A 19,084-nucleotide genomic window follows, 5' to 3' on the forward strand; every position below is an offset into this window, starting at 1 on the left:
GCTCATATCCTTTATTCATGGATAACCCTTGCCTGGCTGTTTGAATGGTATATTGTAAGGCTGTTAGCAGCAGCTAAGTGGCAGTGAATCAAATACTGGGTCAGGAGTCAGTAAGATCTGAGTTAAAATCCAGCTTAAGACATATAAAAACTGTGTGACAGGGCAAGTAACTTAACCTCTGTCTATCTCAGTTTCCTCAGCTCTCAAATGGGAATAATAATAGTACCTGCCTCCATGGACTATTGTGAGGATCAAATAAGATAAGCAGTGCCTGGCACATTGTAACTACATAATAAATGCTTATTCTCTTTCCCTGCTGCCTCTGCCAAAACCATAGTCCCTCTCTATCTCTCTTTCTAGAGCTGACCTCCGCAGTCTGTGTATGTTCACATCTACCTGACTATCACTGCCCCCATTCTCCTTACCTGGACTGTCTCCTAGACCTCCAGAAATCATAGTTCCAGTCCTCGGGGAAGTTTACTCCCTCCATATTGGATTTCCTACCCTGGGGATCAGTAGCCTTGATTAGTGACCAAGTGAGTGAATCCATTCTTCCCTAACCCAGCTGGAGAAATTCAGTAAATTTCTTCCATCATATCAGGCTTCCCAACCTGTGATTCCCTTAGGAGAGAGGCTCTGCAAGAGGGAAGAAGGACAAATACAGTCTTTTGGTTTAAAAAAAAGCAACAGAATGGGATTTTCAAATCCTTGGGCTTGACTGTTCATTTCTGGCAAAATTCTTGAACCATGGGAGGGTTGAGTGAACATCTGTAATAGAAAATGATCATCAGAAAGAATATCTATCCATCTCATCTGTCATCTATATCATCTATCTATTATCTATCAATTCATTTATATACTTGTCTCTATCCATCTATTTTTATCATTCATCTCGATCACCTATCTCTTTATCTCTTTATATATCTCTTCATCTATGTCTTTCTATCATTTAATCTTTTGTCTGCATGTCCCATCTATTTTTCTCTATCATCTATCCATTTATTTCTATATGTCTTTTTCTCTATTCTCTATTTACTATTTATCTATCATCTATCTATTTATTATCTGTTCATTTCTTCCTTTCAAATCTTTACCTTCTGCCTTAGAATCAATACTAAGTAGAGGTTCCGAGGCAAAACAGCTAAGTCAGGCAATTGGAGTTAAGTGACTTGCCCAGGGCTACACTGCTAGGATGTGTCTGAGACCAAATTTGAACCCAAGGCCTCCTGTCTATAGGCCTGATTGTCTATCCACTGAACCACCTAGCTGCCTGTCCATTTATTTCCCTTTCAACTCTCTGTCTCCCTCCATCTAAGATCTTACCTTTAGTTTAAAAAAAAACACAACAACTGCATAGTGTAAGAAAGAGAAAGCATGACAGGTAGCAAATTTTTTCCCTGAAAAGGCTTTGGAGGTTTTAGTGGGTGGCAATCTTAATTTAGGTCAAGAATGGCAGCTGAGCAAGCTAATGCAATCTCAGACCACATGAAGGACAGCACAATGTCCATATTCAGGGAAGCAATAATCTTTCTATATTCTGCCATGGTCAGGTCACATTTGTAGTGTTGGGCTTTGTTCTTGGCAGCATGGTTTAGGAAGGACAGTTTGGTGGTGTCCAGAGGAGGGCCACCAGGATGGTGAAAAACCTCAGGTCCATGATATTTGAGGAGCAGTTGGAGGACCTGGGAATATTTTGTCTGAAAAAGAAAAGGTTTGTAGGATGGGTCAGCTCTTGTTATGTAACTAAAAAGCTGCCCAGTAGATGAGGGATTAAACTTATTCTGCTTAGCCTTAAAGGGAAAAATGATGAATAATGTGTAGAAGCTGCAAAGCAAGAAATCTAGGTCTGAAGTCAGAAAAAATCCTTACTAATTAGGAATATCCTAAAGAGGAGTTCACTTTGGGAGACAGTAGCCTCTTCTTCACTGGAGGTCTTCAAGTAAAAGCTTGAGGTATATTGGCAGAGGGTCTTTTTCTTTTTTAAACCCTTACCTTCTGTCTTGGAATCAATACTTCTTCCCAAGGCAGAAGAGCAATAAGGGTAGGCAATGGTGGTTAAGTGACTTGCTCAGGGTCATATAGCTAGGAAGTGCCTGAGGTCAAATTTGAACTCAAGACCTCCTATCTTTAGATATGGCTCTCAATCCACTGAATCACCTCGCTTCCCCCAGAGGGTAATTTTATTCAAAGATGGGCTAGACAAGATGTCTACAAAGGGTCCCTTTTAAATATGAGGGGAAAATCTGTGAAATTCTGTATCATCCCCAAAATGTGATCATCATGCCATCTATACCTTAAATAAACTTAGTGATAAAAGTATGGAAGAGCCCAGGAACAAGGTACACTCTCCTAAAGACCTTACTCCAGGTTAAAATAGGTACCTTATTGGGACCTGTTCCCTGAATCCATTCCAAATCTAACCATGTAGGCTGTCATCTAGTCTATTTCTTATTTTTGTCCATGAGGATGTTATGGCCAAGTCGTTCTCAATTTTCCATCCTGAAAAATGGAAATTATACCCTGTGTGCTTCTCTCATGGGGTTGTTATGAGAATAAAATGAAACAATGTGTACGTGAAAGCATAAGATCATAGACTTGAGAGTCAAAAAAGGATCTCGGAAGACATCTAGCCTAAATGCTCCCATTTTTCAGATAAGGAAATTGAAGTAGTTGCCCAAGGTCACATCATATCAGAGGCAGGATATGTCCTAAGTTCTTTGATTTCCAGTTTATAAACAGTAGGCTTCTCTATACATTTGTCAGTTAATACTTTTCCTGTGGGGTGTCTGAGCTCTCAGAGGAGGCCAGGTTCTTTACCTTTCTGAAATTACAGAACCTATAGGAGATTACAGGAGGTTCAGTCTCCATCTTCCTCTGTAGCTCTGCTTTGGTTTGGTTCCACTAAAGCCTGCTGCGCTTGTTTGAATGGAGCTAGATTAAATGCAAATATTGTTATTATTTTAACGTTACACATGAAGCCCAAAATCTGCTGTGTCATTCAAAACATCTCCCAGCTGGTGGCTGACAGGCAGCCTTCCCCATCTTGCCTAGCCATCCCTCAACCAGACATGGTTTGGAGTTTTTGGAAGGTTTGTGGCTGCTGTCCAAAGTCCTGATGCTTGCAGGGGCTAATGAGTGAGACTGGTGTGCCCCTTCGTGGTTCAGAGCTGCTGAACTGTCAAAATCTATTGTGTTAGAGATGAGAAGGGTCTTAGAACACAGTACACCCAATGTCAGAACTGTGAGGGAACTTAGAACACAGAACAAAAAATATTAGAGTGGGCAGTGACCTTTGAACATTGTACATAGAAAGTCAGAGCTGAGAGGGAATGCAAAAAGAAGATAGATTGGAGGAGGATTTTAGAACACAGAAAGAATAATGTCAATACTCAAAGGGACCATGGAATATAAAATACAGAATGTTAGATTTGGAAGTGGTCTTAGAGCATAGAACACAGACTATCAGAGCTGGGTAGGGCCTGAGAACATGAAAACATTAAAATATTAGAACTGAAAGAGACTTTTAGAACATGAAATATAGGATGTTAAGGATAGAAGGAACTTTGGAGACCACTGAGTCCAATTCCATTGTTTTTACAGAGAACCTGAGGCCCAAAAAGGCAAAGATCCCAAAGCACACAAAGATCACACACACACAAAGCACCTCTCTCTCTCTGCCTCTGTCAAAACTTCCATCTGGTAGGATGGGGCCTATCTTGAGGAAAAGAGATCCCTTGCTCAATGGGGACTAGTTTCATGAGTGAGAGTCTCTCAGTGGGACTGGGCTAGACAAACTACTGCTCTGACTCTGCTGATGACCTTGTTAGTAGCCAGTACCCATATCCCCCTACTTTTTACCTTTTCCTTCCACTTTCCACTTATCCCCCTGTACAGAATGACTTGCTTTATCTTCCAGATAACACCTTTGCCTTATCTTCATTGGCTCTTTCTAAGCCTTTAATGTCTGCCCCACCAAGACTCTGGCCTCTATTGTACTCTCTCTTTGGCCCTCTCTCCCTGGCTCTGTCTTTTTTTTGTCTGTCTCCCTCAACAAACTCTTTTACTCCCTTCATTTAAATTCTTACCTTCATGTGGATGGCTCCCTAATCCATTCTCATCCTCCTTTCTGAGCTCTAGTCTTTTTTTTTTTTTTAACCTCTTACCTTCCTTCTTAGAATCAATACTGTTTATTGGTTCCAAGACTGAAAAGCAGAAAGGGCTAGGCAATGGGGGTTAAGTGACTTACCCAGGGTCACATAGCTAGGAAGTATATGAGGCCAGGCTTGAACCTAGGACTTCCCATCTCTAGGCCTGGCTCTCAATCCACTGAGCCATCCAGCTGCTCCTATGACCTCTAGTCTTGCATATTCTACTGGCTAGTGAATATTTCACTACTTCACAACACTGGATGTTCCATAAGCATTTGCAGATGACTGGGGATCAGATCTCAACTCTTACTAACTATGTAAACATGGGCAAATTATTTAAATCCCTTTGAGTCTCAGTTTCTTCAATTTATAAAAAGAGGGGCTTGTGTTAAATGACCTCTAGAATCCCTTCAAGCATTAAGCCTATGAATCTATGAAAATATGATTATAAATAAAAATTAAACTCATCTCCCCATTCCCTATTTCTGACTTCTTTGTTTTTGTTTATGACATTATCATTCATCCTGTCACCTAGTCTCAAAACTGAGAGTCAGCTTTGACTCTGCCCTCATCAACCCAGTAATAAGAGTTGCATTAGAGGGGGCAGCTGGGTAGCTCAGTGGAGTGAGAGTCAGGCCTAGAGACAGGAGGTCCTAGGTTCAAACCCGGCCTCAGACACTTCCCAGCTGTGTGACCCTGGGCAAGTCACTTGACCCCCATTGCCCACCCTTACCACTCTTCCACCTAGGAGCCAATACACAGAAGTTAAGGGTTTAAAAAAAAAGAATATTCAGATCTAGACCTTCAAAGTCTAGCTCAAATGTCACTTCCTCCAGGGAGTCTCCTCTGATCCCCACCCTACTCCCAATCAGAATGCTTTCTCCCTTCTCAGAACCCTATTCAGTCCCCTGCAATGTCCTCTCTTATTGAGATTTTACATATGCTTTAAGTTCTAATTTTCTGCCTTTGTGTCTTGTCCTCTCCCCCCTCCCTCATTAAATTGCCTTTGGGGCTTGGACTTTCTCTTATCTAATTCTGTCCCCAGGTTTCTGAGCTGAGATCTTCAGGAGCAGGCTTCCATGAATATTTATTAGAAGGGATGAATGATCGAACCAACAACAGTCAAAGGTTCTTTCCAGGTCTGATTGGCCTATGCTCTGCATACTAGAACTTGGCAAGATTTCCCCCTCCCCTTACTTTCTGCCCCTGGGCCTCAGTTTAGCATTAAGAGAAGAAACAGAAAGTTGGCTTTAAAGTTTGATTCCCTCTCAGGGGCCCTGAACTTGGCCCCATTGAAGGCTAGCTCGCAGCGCATTAGTATTTTATGAGGCTGGCTGTATGGTGCTGTTGATGCCTTGAGAAGGGAAGGACCACTTCAGGGAGACATGGCCAGACAGAGGAGGAGACTTCGAAGGGTTAGGCAGACATTTTGCACACTTTCCAGGGCCTCTGAGGATTATAGGGAGGCAAGTAAGCTTAGGCAGGGGTCAGGGAAAGAAGAACTCTGTAAGAGAAAGGAGGGTTGGAGCCACTGGGGTAAGGAGAGGAGGCTGGAATAGAATAGTAGTGGGGTCTAGGAGAGGGCACTGAAATGTATACACGAATCTGCAGTATAAAGCAGGACATGGTAAGAACACAAGATGAATGCAAATAAAATGCTTGGGGAATTAAGAGAAGGGAGATCATGGTCTTGACCAGTTGAATCATGGAAAGTTTCATGAAGGACGTGACACAAAGTGTGCCTTAAAGGGGATGAAAGAGATCAGTACACTGAATGAAGAAAGCCTTGGATTTGGAGTCAGATGACTTATCAGTTGATCAAAAATATTTATTTAGTGCCTTTTGGGTGCCAGGTACTGGGCTAGGTATCTAGGGATCCAAATAAACAAAACAACACAAATGAAAAGACAGTTTTGTCCTCAAGGAACTTCGATTCTGTCAGTTTGAGTTGGGTAGCAACTTTATTACTTCCTACCTGTGCTTCTGTGGTCAAGTTTTGGACCTTTCCTGAGCCTCAGTTTCCCATATGGTACTAGAAAGAGTACTGAGATTAGAGTCAGAAGACCTGAATTCAAATCTCAACTTGGAGACTGTTTAATTAGGGGACAAATCACTTCTCTGTGCCTTAGCTTCTTCAGTTGTAAAATGGGCAATAATACTTGTGCTACCTGCTCAGAGAGATGCTGCAAGGAAAATGCTTTGTAAGCCTTAAAACACTATGCATCTGTTAGCTATTTTTACTACAAAATATGGAGGGACTGCTTTGAGCAGAGGCACAGAGACAGGTGGTCCAGTCAGTTTGGCTTTCCCTTTCTTCGAGGCTTTAAAATTGGAAACAATAGTTGCTTCCACTTCCTTTCCTTTGAGTTTCTTCTTAACTCTCTGAAGTCTGGCTTCCAATCTCATTATGCAGCTGCAACCATTCTCTCCAAAATTATCAATGATCTCTTAATGGCCAAATAGAAGCTTCTCAGTCCTCATCCTTTTTTGACCTCTTTGCAGCCTTTGACACTGATGATCACCTTCTTCTCATGATATTCTCTTCTCTTAAGGATTTTGTGACACTTCTCTCCTGGTTCTCCTCCTTCCTTTGCTCACTCTCCAACCAGGTCCCACCCACTAATCATGAGCATCCTACAGGGCTCTGTTCTGGATCCCTTTTCTTCATTCTGTATTATTTCACTTCCTGACCTCATCAGCTTCTATGGATTTGGTTATCATCTCTATGCTGATAATTCTCAAATCTACTTAATTCCTCCCAACTCCTTTTCTGACCTCCAGTCTCACATCTCTAACTGCCGATTGGACATCTTGAACTGGATGACTTGTATAAACATCTTAAACTCAACACGTTCAAAAATGAACTAATCATCTCCACCCCTCCCCTCACCATCTCCCTTTTTTCTTAACTCCCTTATTACTATGGAAGGTACCACCATTCTCCTAGGTTCATAACCCAAGTGTCATCCTCAGCATCTCACTCTTTTTCTCTGCCATCCTTCCCTTCTCTCCCCCTACCCTGATGCAGGCATTATTGAAACAGCCTGATAGTCTGCCTGTCACAAATCTCTTCCAATTCCAATCCATCCTTTACTTAGCTGCTAAAGTGATATTCCTAAAGTGCAGGTCTGACCACATCACCCCCATACTCAATAAACTTCAGTGGCTCCCTCTTACTTCCAGGATCAAATACAACATTCTCTATTTTTATATTCAAAGCCGAGGTTATGAGGATAACCTGTCCCCTTATATCTGTAGTCCTCTTACTCTTCCATCTAGTGACCATGACCTTCTTGCTATTTCTTGAACCAAGGGATTCCATCTCTCAACTTTGGGCATTTTCTTTGGCTGTTGCTCATGCCTGGAATGCTCAATGTTGCCTTCTGGTTTCCTTGGCTTCCATCAAATCCAAAGCTAAAAATCCACTTTCTCCATGAAACCTCTCCAATTTAATTTAATTTAATTCTAATGGTTTCCTGTTATTATGTCCAGTTTATCATTTCTATAGCTTGCTTGTTGACAATAGTTTTTATGTTGCTTCCCCTATTAGGTCCTGAGGTTCTTGAGGGTAGGGACTGGTTTTTTGGCCTTTCTTTGTACCTCTATTACTATCACAATGCTTGGCATACAGTAGATGACCAATAAAAATTGCTTAACTTGCCAACCGACTGACTAAAACATATTGGAGTCAGATTCTGGGGTTCTGAGGACTCTTTGCCCTTCAAGAGGGAGCTGCTGAGAGTTTTTGAGCAAGGGAATAACATTATGAAAGTGTAAGGAAGTGTAAGGAAGGGTGTTCACTCACCACCTCTTCCCTATCTCAATTAACCTAGTGAACAGAAGGGAGGTGTTTCTATACCTCCCATCTCTATTAACTTAATAAAATATAAGGACTTGACATTTCACTATGGAAACAAAATGGTCTACACTGTGATTGCTTTATGAGGTTTAAAATTCTTTCAAGAAGACACAGCTAATTGGCTACCCAAACAAGCTAACCACTATTCTCTCTTCTCTCCTCCTCCTTCCTCCTTCGCCATGTCATCAGACAGAAAGACTGGATCAGGAGCAAGAAGTGAGTGCATCCAGATGGAACCAAAGAGATGGGACCAGTAGGTGACAACATGTGAACAAAGTTGGCTTCTAGGATTGTGACTCCTTGTGGTAGAGACAAATGACAGTTACATGGATTCTGCAAAGGCTTTGACTTTTGGAGTCCAGAAGAAAACTATATCTAAGAGGAATTTTACAAGAAATCTAAGAAAAGAGAAAAGGACTTCTAGTAAGTCAGACTTGTGATTTAGCCCTTTGCCATGTGTTTTTTCTACATGTGTGCTTTGAAGTCATGTCCCATGCTCTCCAAAGATCACATGTGTATTTGTAGAGAGTAAACCCCAAACTTTTTTGGGGGAAATTTTAAAAACTATTATTCTTTTTTTAATCCTTAATTTCTATCTTAGAATAAATACTTTGTATTAGTTCCAAGACAGAAAAGTGGTAAAGGCCAGGCAATGGGGGGGGGGGGTCAAGTGACTTGCCCAGGGTCACACAATTAGGAAGTGCCTGAGATCAGATTTGAACCCAGGGCCTCCCATCTCTGGACCTGGCTCTCAATCTACTGAGCCACCTAGCTGCCCCCCATAACTACTATTATTGACTGACAGTTAATGAACAGAATATGGTAGGGTGGGGATCGGCTCGTGAATGACATTACAAGGAGTCCTTGACTTGAAGGTTGAAGATTTGACTACACAGAGGAAATACAAAGGGATGGTTAAGGGTCTTCAAGGCCTCTCTGATGAGCCTTCCTAAAGAAAAGCCCAAATCAGGTTTGAGAAGGGCCAGCCTCATGGAAATCAGTGTGTCACCATAAGGGGACTATTTTGAATGAAGACAACCACTGCTGGGGTATACTCAATGATTAAGCATATAATAATTGTCTGTTGAATTGAAGTGGATTTTTTAAAAAAAGTAGGATACTTGTTAATCTCATATATTTTTCTGGACACATTAACATACTTTGAAAAAAGGCCAGAAATAATGTAAGTGGAAAGTTACTTCTGAAACAATGATCCCAGGACAAAGCTGTGAGCTATTTAGGCTTTGAGAAATATACTTGATTAGAAAGTCTTATCTTATAAAGAGACAGGAGTCTCTTTATAAGATTTAATTTGTCAGTACTAATAATCCTAATGGTTTTGAATGACTCTGAGGGACTCTATTAGGGAAGGTCCAGTCTGACCTTTTGCAGTGAGGCAGACCCACTGGACAGCATACAGGATAATTTCCACACATGGGCTATGGACCACAACATGTATACTTTTTTTTTTTTGTGCTTGGTGGTAGTGCCTTGAATTCTGGTCCATGAGTATTTTCCTGGGAAGCTGTGTCAGCCCTGCAATTAGCTCCCTCAATCAGGAAAACTGCTCACTGTGAGATTAGATACATCTCTGAGGCTGATTGCTGGAAAATTTGGGATAGAGCTGTTGGGTGATAATCTTTCTTTCTTTCTCTCTTGCTCTCTTTCCATTTTAAATAACTGCCTGATTGTAAAGAGGGATGATTCACAGCTCAAGATTTCTTCTGTAACTTTGTGGATAGATTAGGAGAAAAGAAATGTATTTCTCTTCCCTCCCCCAAATCTCGTGAATATTCCAGCTCTCCATCTGTGTACATTTCATGCCGAACTGGTATATACTGGCTGGAAATCAGCATGTGAAAGGAAGGGATGTAGAAAAGAGCTTGTGTCCAGGTGTCCAAGATCTCAGACCCCGGGAAAAATGCAGGTTTCCCCACCTTCTTTTGCTCCTGGCTTCTATGGCCTTGATTTGTGCATGAGGAATATATTATCTGATTCTAAAGCACCCTCCCTCTTTTTTTTTCTCCCCCACTAAAACAAGTGGTTCTCAAAGACTGGATCCTTCCTCCACTTCAGTGGTTAAGTCACTGTCAGAAAGTGCTCTCTTGGGTCTATCTTCATACCCTCTGGTTGCATTTTAAGCACCTTTTGTCTTGTTTGATCCTCAGGAGGTGACAAAAGGCAACTAGTTACCTCCTTTGTATGACCTCTCTTCAATTAAAAGAATTGCACAGATCCTGCTTCCTCTAAGATATGCAATAGCTATTATTTTAGGTCATGGAACGGGGGAAGTTTTTGGTGAAAAGAATACAAGCATAGCAAGAGCTACTCCAAAGGACAGAGCAGAGAAGCACACCCTGATGTGATCCACTTTTTACCAAATGAGAAGTTAGAAGGACAAATTAGAAAATCAGCCAATGATTTCTTTTTAAGTATCTAAGGTCTTTTTTTCTTTTTAAATTTCAGATGTTTCATTTCCCAAATTATTTCTTTGACACTTGGGGACCTTCTACATTTTCCTAAATGCCACCTAATGATGCAACTGTGCAATTAAGACTAATTTGTTGGCAGAAATAATGGTAAGTTGCTTGTGCTGCAACTGAAAAAAAAACACCCCAGCACTCTTATTGTTATTATCGCTATTATTATTGCCATTATTATTACTGGGAGTTCTATCAGACTGAAAAAAGTAGGAACAAAAGGGGCAAATATCTGCCTTTTAGAAGAATAGAAAACAAAGATGCAGCTGTGGAACTCATGAAATGAGACCGAGTGAGTTTTGTTGAGGGAAAGGGGAGATATAACTGACCCAAGAAGTCCTAATGGAGCCAAAGTATAAGCGTCTTGAGAACAGTCCGTTTTACATTTCATCATTGTTTCTTTAGCATCTTGCATATTGTACTGGTGCACCTAATTTAAATGTATTGGACTACATTGTGTTGTTGTTTGGCTGTTTCAATCATGACCCCATTTGAAGTTTTCTTGGCAAAGATACTGGAGTGGCTTGCCATTTCCTTCTCCAGCTCATTGTCAGATGAGGAAACTGAGGCAAATAGGGTGAAGTGACTTGGCCAGGGTCACATAGCTAATATCTGAGGCCAGATTTGAACTCACAAAGATGGGTTTTCTTGATTCTAGGCTCCACACTCTATCCATTGCATCATCTAGCTGCCTTATGTTGTACCATTTTGTATATCACCTGTGATCTGGTCTATTGTCCATGAGCCTAGTCAGTTACATCTCTTCTTGGGGTTCTAGAATACCCTAAGACTTTTTCAGTGTCTCTTCCCTCTTGCCATCAGCTTGAGCCCTCACCAGTTGTGTTTCCCTCACTATTAAGTATCAATGATTAGTTCCCTACTTCCATTTAACCACTTAACATCAATTCATTTTTACAAAGGAATATTTATTGGCACATTTAGGTGACACAGTGGATGGAGTGCTGGGTCTGAAGACAGGAATACTCATCTTCCAAAGTTCAATTGTGGCTCTAGATGCTCACTAGACATATGACCCTGTGCAAGTCACTCCATTCTGTTTGCCTCAGTTTTCCCATTTGGAAAAAGAGTTGGAGACAGAAACACAAACCACTCCAGTATCTTTGCTAAGAAAACTCCAAGTTGGGTCATGAGAAAGGGTCTCCTTGGCAGTCTGGGACATCCTGAAAGAAGGAGATGTTGAAAGTATCATGAGGGAGATTTTTTGGTAGCTGGTGAAGCTTCCGTGTAACCTCTGTCCCTGACAAGGAAGGTGGATTTGGCAGAGTCCTTGGAAATAAATCTTCCCTGTCTGAGGGATGGGTAGGTGAGTCAGCCTGAATTATGGAAAAGGAAATGTTCTGAGTGTGTGTTGGTGTCTGCTACCTGATTTCACTGAGATCAGGACAAGAGTAGACCATTTAGAAACTTATAGATTCAGACTAGATACTATGGAGAACTTTCTGATTGCTGTGAATGAGACACTAAGTCTATGACCAAGTGAGATTCCTTTTTCCTAGCACATTGAATCACAGAACGTCTCAATTGGAAATTGACCTCAAAGATCATTATCCAACACAAATTCGAACAAGAATTCTCCTATAAAAGACCTAATAAGTGTTTGTTCAGTGGTTGCTCAAAGATTTCCATCAAAGGATGTCTCCCAAGGCTGCCTGTTAGTTTCACCTAACATTTGCCTCTAATTGTTAAGAGATTTTTTAATTTTCTCAAACCCAAGATTGCCTCATTCATTTCACTTTTGGTTTTGCTCTCTAAGTGAAGAAGAATAAGTTTAGGCCCTTTTCAAAGGTCTTCAAAGACTTGAAAGATACCTATTGCATTCCCTCCTAAGTCTTCCCTTCTCCAGGCTAACCGTCTCCTCTTCCTGGACTGGACCTGAACTTCCCATTTCCAGCATAGGACCTATATAGTGTTCTCTTCTTCCCAGAAGCCTGGTCAAGTTGAAAGTCAGGGGCAAGATTCCAGAAACTTGGGAAATGCTGGCAAACTTTAGAGGAAGGGAAGGGAACAAACATTTATTAAGTGCCTACTACATACTAAGCACTGTGCCCAAGCCCTCTACAAATATTATCTCATTTGATCCTCACAACAATCCTGGGATATGGGGCTATAATTATCATCCTCATTTTACAGTTGAGGAAATGGAGGCAAGCAGAGGCTAAGTTATATAGCTAAAAAATGTCTGAAGCCAGATTTGAACTCAATTCTTCCTGACTCCAAACTCAGCACTCCATCTAATTCACAACCTAGCTAGCAGGAAAGCTGGAGACCCAGAGAAGGGAAGGAGATCCTCATGGTGGTAGTTAAGAACCCAAAATGATGTTGAGTTGTATTAAGAGAGGCATGATGTCTAGGCTTAGGGAGATGAGAGTTCCAGTGTATTTGGTCCTGGTCTCATAGTATTTGGAGTTTTTATTGAGCTCAGGAATGGTGGCTATATTTGAGGAAGGACATGAACAAGCTATACAGTGTCCACCTGAAGTGTGTTTCAGATGACAAAAGGCAACAAATTCACATCCTTTTCCTTGTTTAGTAAATTTAGTCCCACTCTTTGCAACTTCTTTTGGATTTTCGTAGCAAAATGGTTTGCCATTTCTTTCTCTAGCTCATTTTTTTTTTAATTTTAAACCCTTAACTTCTGTGTAGTGACTTATAGGTGGAAGATTGGTAAGGGTAGGCAATGGGGGTCAAGTGACTTGCCCAGGGTCACACAACTGGGAAGTGTCTTAGGCCGGATTTGAACCTAGGACCTCCTGTCTCTAGGCCTGGCTCTCAATCCACTGAGCTACCCAGATGCCCTCTAGCTCATTTTATAGATGAGAAAACTGAGGCAAGCACTGGGTTAAGTGACTTGTCCACAGACACACAGCTAGTAAGCATCTGGGGCCAGATTTGAATCCATGAAGATGAATCTTCCTGACTTCAGACTCAACACTGCAGCAGGTCCAACATCCTATCCACCGCAGCTCCACCTAGCTGCCCTACAAGTTCACACCATATGAGGATTAATTGAAGAGAGACAGTGTAGCACAGGCAGAAAACTTGCTGGTTCTGGACCTGAGTTTGAAATATGCCATTATCACTGTCAGTATGTGACCTTGAGCAGGTCAATTAACTTCTCTAGGTCTCAATTTCCTTAACTATAAAATGAAGGGGTTAGACTAGATGGCTTGTGAAGTTCCTTCTGGTTCTAAATCTGTGATCCTAAAATCTGGATTTAATTTAAATTCTAGCTTTCATATGTGAAATTTATGTGACCTTGGGCTTTGGTGTCTTCATTCTCAAAAAATGAGAGCATATAGGACTTCTTAACTTTCTTTTATTTAGAACCTCTTTCTTCATTGCTCTATGTACCCCTTCTCAGAATCATGTTTTTAAATACTTAAAGCTGGGTTCAAATCTCCCTCAGATACGTCCTAGCTGTGTGACCCTGGGCAAGTCATTTAACCCCCATTGCCTAGCCCTCACCACTCTTCTGCCTTGGAACCAATTCATAGTGTTGATTTTAAAATGGAAGTTAAGGGTTAAAAAAATCTTAAAGGTACCTTGGAATATGGAAAGACATAGTTGAAAGATAACATAAAATCTAGAATGTTAGAGTTTAAAGGATCCTTTGCTGGAGCTTCCTACAAGCTAACTGTGGATCTCCATCTCTTCTCCCTCCATACTGTTTGGCTTGGTGAATTCATCAGCTCCTATTGGTTTAAAAAAGTACTTCAAGGAATTGCTAAATTTCATCTAGAGGTTACAGAAAACAAAGATATAATTTTCCCCATCTAAGTTTTTTGAACCTCCTGAAATCTACTCACAGACTGATTCTCTCTCTCTCTCTGTCTGTCTCTCTGTCTGTCTGTCTGTCTGTCTCTCTCTCCCCCCCCCCCCCCCCCCCCCTCAGGCTAAGAATTCCTGGATTAGATGGAGATTTCTCCGACTCCGGATGAGGAAGCTGGGGAAGGTAGAAGCCTTTTTCCAAGAATCTGTAGAACTATCATGTGAATGAGAGATTTATGCCTGTTTTACCATAGCCCCAGAGGGTAGAACCAGCGGCACTGGGTGCAGGTCATAAGGAGAGAAATTGAAGCCTGATGCTAGGAAAAACCCTCTAATTCTAAGAGCCAGTCTAGAGCGGGCTGGACTGGCTGCCTTGGGAGGCAGTGCGCTCTCTGGCAGAGACTGGTTGACCCCTTGTCAGGGATGTTACAGAGGAGAATTCTAGCTCCTGAGTGGGCTGGAATGGGCGGCCCTGGAGGTCTCTTCCAACACTGGAATCCCATGTGACAAATAGGGTGCATCTCACTCCAGCTCCAGCAGAGACGAGACTTCCCTCAGCACTGGGGGTGAGAGATGCTTGTTTGTGTGCGTGTGGGGTGGTGGTAGTGGGTAGGGGATGGGCACAGCTGGAGGGTGCCCTGGCCTCTTTCTGACATAGGCAAGCAGGTTGGTTCAAGCTCCCCAGCCCCCTCCTCCCCCCTTTTCCTGATGAAGAGAAGTTCTTTCTGATTGAGCTAATTATGCTGATTGAATTTCCTCCCTCTCCCTACTGCAGCTCCTCCCCGCCCCCACCCCACCCCTCCCCTCCCCTAGCTGCTGCCAGGACTCCCTTCGGAGAAAGGAAAAGGTTTCCTTAATCTGATGGGGGTAATTGTTATGCACACAGTGTCAGATGTTAATGTGGGCCTGACTGACAGGTAATCAGCCCCTCAGCTGTACAAAAGGAGCGAATAACTTGGTAATTTTATTTCCCCTGATTCCACCGTGTGGGATGTCAGGAAAATCTAAATTAGCAATCAGGGGAGCCAAGGCAGCAGCAGCAGCTCCGCTAGGGTGGGAGTGAGCGCAGCCATACCTCCACAGCTGCATCGGCGCAGCACTCTTGTCCCGTGGCGGAGGCTGGCGGTCTGGAGCCCGACTCCAGGGCTGCTTCCAGGGGGACGCTTAGGAGGAAGTTTGGCCTCAACAGAGGCAGTTTGGTACGGTAGAAAGAGTTCTCGTTCTACGGCCAGAGGGGCTTCTGTTTTAATCTCAGCTTTTGTGAGTTGAATGTCTTTGAGCCTCAGTTTACCCATCTGTAAAGTAAAAGGAAGGGGCTGGAAGAGAGAATTTCTGAGGTCCCTTCCGGGACCCTGTGATCCCGCCTCGGGCTGGGTATCTTGATTTCACGTCAGGCTGCCACGCAGAGGCTGGACAGCTCCTCGGAAGGGAGGCTAGAGAAGGGACTTCTAGATGCCTGGAGAGGAAGGACCCTTCTGTCTCTAGCACTAAGATGCTCTGCACTGAAGAGGGTGGGGGCGGGGAGGGATTCTTCTGTCAGCCTGAGTGACAGGTTTTCCCCTCCCAGAGCAGGCTGCTAAGAGTCTCACCCCAGAATGCTCAGGCCATGTGACCTTGGTGCTCACGTTTCAGCTGAACTGAAGCCAGGTGCCTCTATTCATCTCCACATCCATTTAGCCTCAGTATCACCTCAAATCACTTGAGGGTCGGCATGTCCTGGGGATAAAATCAGGAATACACAGATTCAAATTTTGCTTTAGAAACTTAATAGAGATGTGACTTGCAGCAAGTCACATAGAAGACAAATCAACAAACATTTTATTATCTTCCATATGCTGAGCACTAGGCTAAGCCCGACTCTCTGCCTCAGTTTCCCCATCTGTAAAAGTGGGATCAATAATAGCACTTATCCCAGTGGGGAGGGTGGTGAAGATCAGATACAATCATCCATGCAAAATACTTTCTGAGATGTTAAAGCAATATGTAAATGTGAGTTGTAGTATTACTATTATCTTCCTGGGGAAAATGGGCAGGTAGGTGGTACAGTGGATAGAGTGCCTGGCTTGAAGTCAGGAAGACTCATTCTTCGGACTTCAAATATGGCCTCAGACGCTTAGTAACTGTGGGACCCTGGGCAAGTCACTTAACCTTATTTGCTTCAGTTTCTTCATCCATCAAATGAGCTGGAAAACGAAATGGCAAACCACTCTAGTATCTCTGCCAAGAAAACCCCAACTGGGGACATGACTGAAATGACCAAACAACAACAAGAGGAAAAATGAAGGCTGTTCATCCTTGCATTGTCGAAATACCAATTAGTGTTGGCCCCTAGAATAATAGGATTCCAGAACTGGCAGGACCTTTAGGAAGGGAGGAAATAACAACTTATTAAGTGCTTACTATGTGCCAGACATATTAAATACTTCATATATATTATCTCTTTTGATCTTCAAACAATACGGTTGATGTGGGTACCATTATTATATCCATTTTACAGTTGAAGAAAGTAAGGCAGGAAGTCATAGCGACTTGCCCAGAGTCACATAACTATCACTGTCTGAGGCTGAATTTGAATGAAGGTTTTCCTGATTCTGGGCACTGGGCTCTACCCACTCCACCATCTAGCTGCCTCTTAGGCAATAAAATATTAGAATATCAAATGCCAGAGCTAGAATACTCTTATAGACTATCTCCACTAGACCCCTCTTTTTATTTATGGGGAAAACTGAGGCACCAGAGGAAGGGACTTGGCAGGTGATGGTACACAATAATTAACCGTTGGAGAAACAGCAACTGTTGGAGCTAGGACCCAGGTCTCTTAATTTCTACATGGGAATTTCCACTCTGTGGAACTCTGATGGAGGGAGAGAAAATGGTGATGAATGGGTGGATCATTGTCTAACCTTCGCCTGGAAGGTCTCCTCCCTGTGAGAGCCCGCCCTCTTACTTCACTCAGGGTCTCTCAGCTGGCTAGGAGGCATAGCTTAGGATCAGTGGGGGTGAAAAGAAATTGGGAATCTCAGGGGATTGCAAAGGCTAGGGAATTCAACAGTTTGAAGAGGCAGCCAAAGCACATAATGCAATTAGAGCCTGCATTAGAAGAGAAAGGATATCCAGAATAAGAGAGAGAGAATGAGAAATGGTCTCTCTGGCCTCTGTCCTGATCAGATCCCATCTGGAGTGATGGGTCTAATTCTGGCTACCAAAGAAGGACTTTGGCAAGCCACAGGAATCCAGAGGAGTGTGACCAGAGGAGAGAAGGCTAAAAGCCATATTATAAGTGGACTAAGCAGGATGAAGTGGAAGATATTTAACCAGTAGAAGAGTTGAAAAGTCTGAGAGTATAGAGGACAATGGTTGTCTTCAAGTGTCTAAAGGATGATGATGTAGAGGAAGGGCTGAAATAAGTAGATCTGGCCAATGAGGTGAGAACTGGGAGCCCCAGGGAGAGGTTGCAGATAGATTGATATCAGTTTAACAGTCAGAATCATCCCCAAATGAAATGGACTGCTTTATGAAGTAATGAGTTCCTAATCACTTGAAGTATTCAAGTACCTCCAGGAAGGCTGGTAGAGAAGATGGATGCCTACATCCTTTAAGTAGAGGGGATAGATACCAAGGTCTTTTCTGGCTCTGAAATTTTGCCAGACTGATGGAGGACAGTGTCTTGGGGTATGTAACTCCAGTGTCTCTGTGCTCACACTGGGTGGAGGGTAAGGTTGGTGGTGGGGGAAGAGGAGGAATGAAAAGTCAGTTCAGGAAGCTGTTATTTCCTTCAGAGGCACCAGAGGGATAATTTGAGGTTCTTGGGTTTTTCCTTTTTTCTAAAATGCACTGAATTTCCAGGCAGCACCAATTTTTATTTAAGACAAGATATAGGAGAAAAGGGAAAAAAGGAAAATAACAACTGCTTCTGCAGTGAGACTGCTCTGGAATATCCTTCAACCAGGTACCTGCCTATGGGGTTCTACCCCCCATAATCCTGGCTCTCAGGCCCACTGCTCCTTAGATATTCATCTCTCCCCAGAAAGAGGTAGGAGAGGGCTTATCTTTTCTCTGGAAGGGCTTATTAGCACTAACTGGAAAGAGGAGAATGACTCTGGAGTGGGGCTGAGTGGGCGGGCTTCATCTTCCCACTCTGTGGAATCACACCAGGACTGCCTTACCTTTAGGCAGAGTGCTTACACTGGAATGATTCAGGATGAGCCTGAAATCCTGAGGGGTAGAGAGAATGGAGCACTGTAGTAGAAGGGGGAAAACCTGGGCCCTAATCTTGCCTCTGGTACTGGTTCTCAGTATAAATTGACAAGTGATTTGTCTGGGCCTTGGTTTCCCCAACTGTAAAGCAGGAATAATCATCCCTGCCCTGTTTCTCTTGGAAATACCTTTAAAACTAAGAAGAGTAGCCACAAATGACATTGTGATTGTTATTATCATAATTATTTCAGATCCTTGCAATGAGTGTCAGTTCATGGACCCTACACAGGGAAAAAATTGCCTCTAACACAATATCATATTGGGGACCCAAAGCCCCTGCTTGGGAGTTGCCATGCCCAAAAGAGTACCCTGCCATCCATTTCCTCCCTAGCTTGATTCTCCTGAATCTCTCCCCACTCCCTTCCCCAAGACTCTCTCCTTCCACCCCACAACAGAAGAGGAGGCTGCCAAGGGAGGAGGTGGAGGGGAGGGGACCTCTCTCAGCACGTGCCTCTAGGGGGCAATAGCATCTTTTCTAGCAGAAAGTGCAGTCCTTTGGAAGCTTATTTCCCAAGGAGAGAGGCTGTAGCTTCCCTTTTAGAGGGGGATGG

Source organism: Gracilinanus agilis, chromosome 3 (assembly GCF_016433145.1).
Source record: "Gracilinanus agilis isolate LMUSP501 chromosome 3, AgileGrace, whole genome shotgun sequence".
NCBI lineage: Eukaryota > Metazoa > Chordata > Mammalia > Didelphimorphia > Didelphidae > Gracilinanus > Gracilinanus agilis.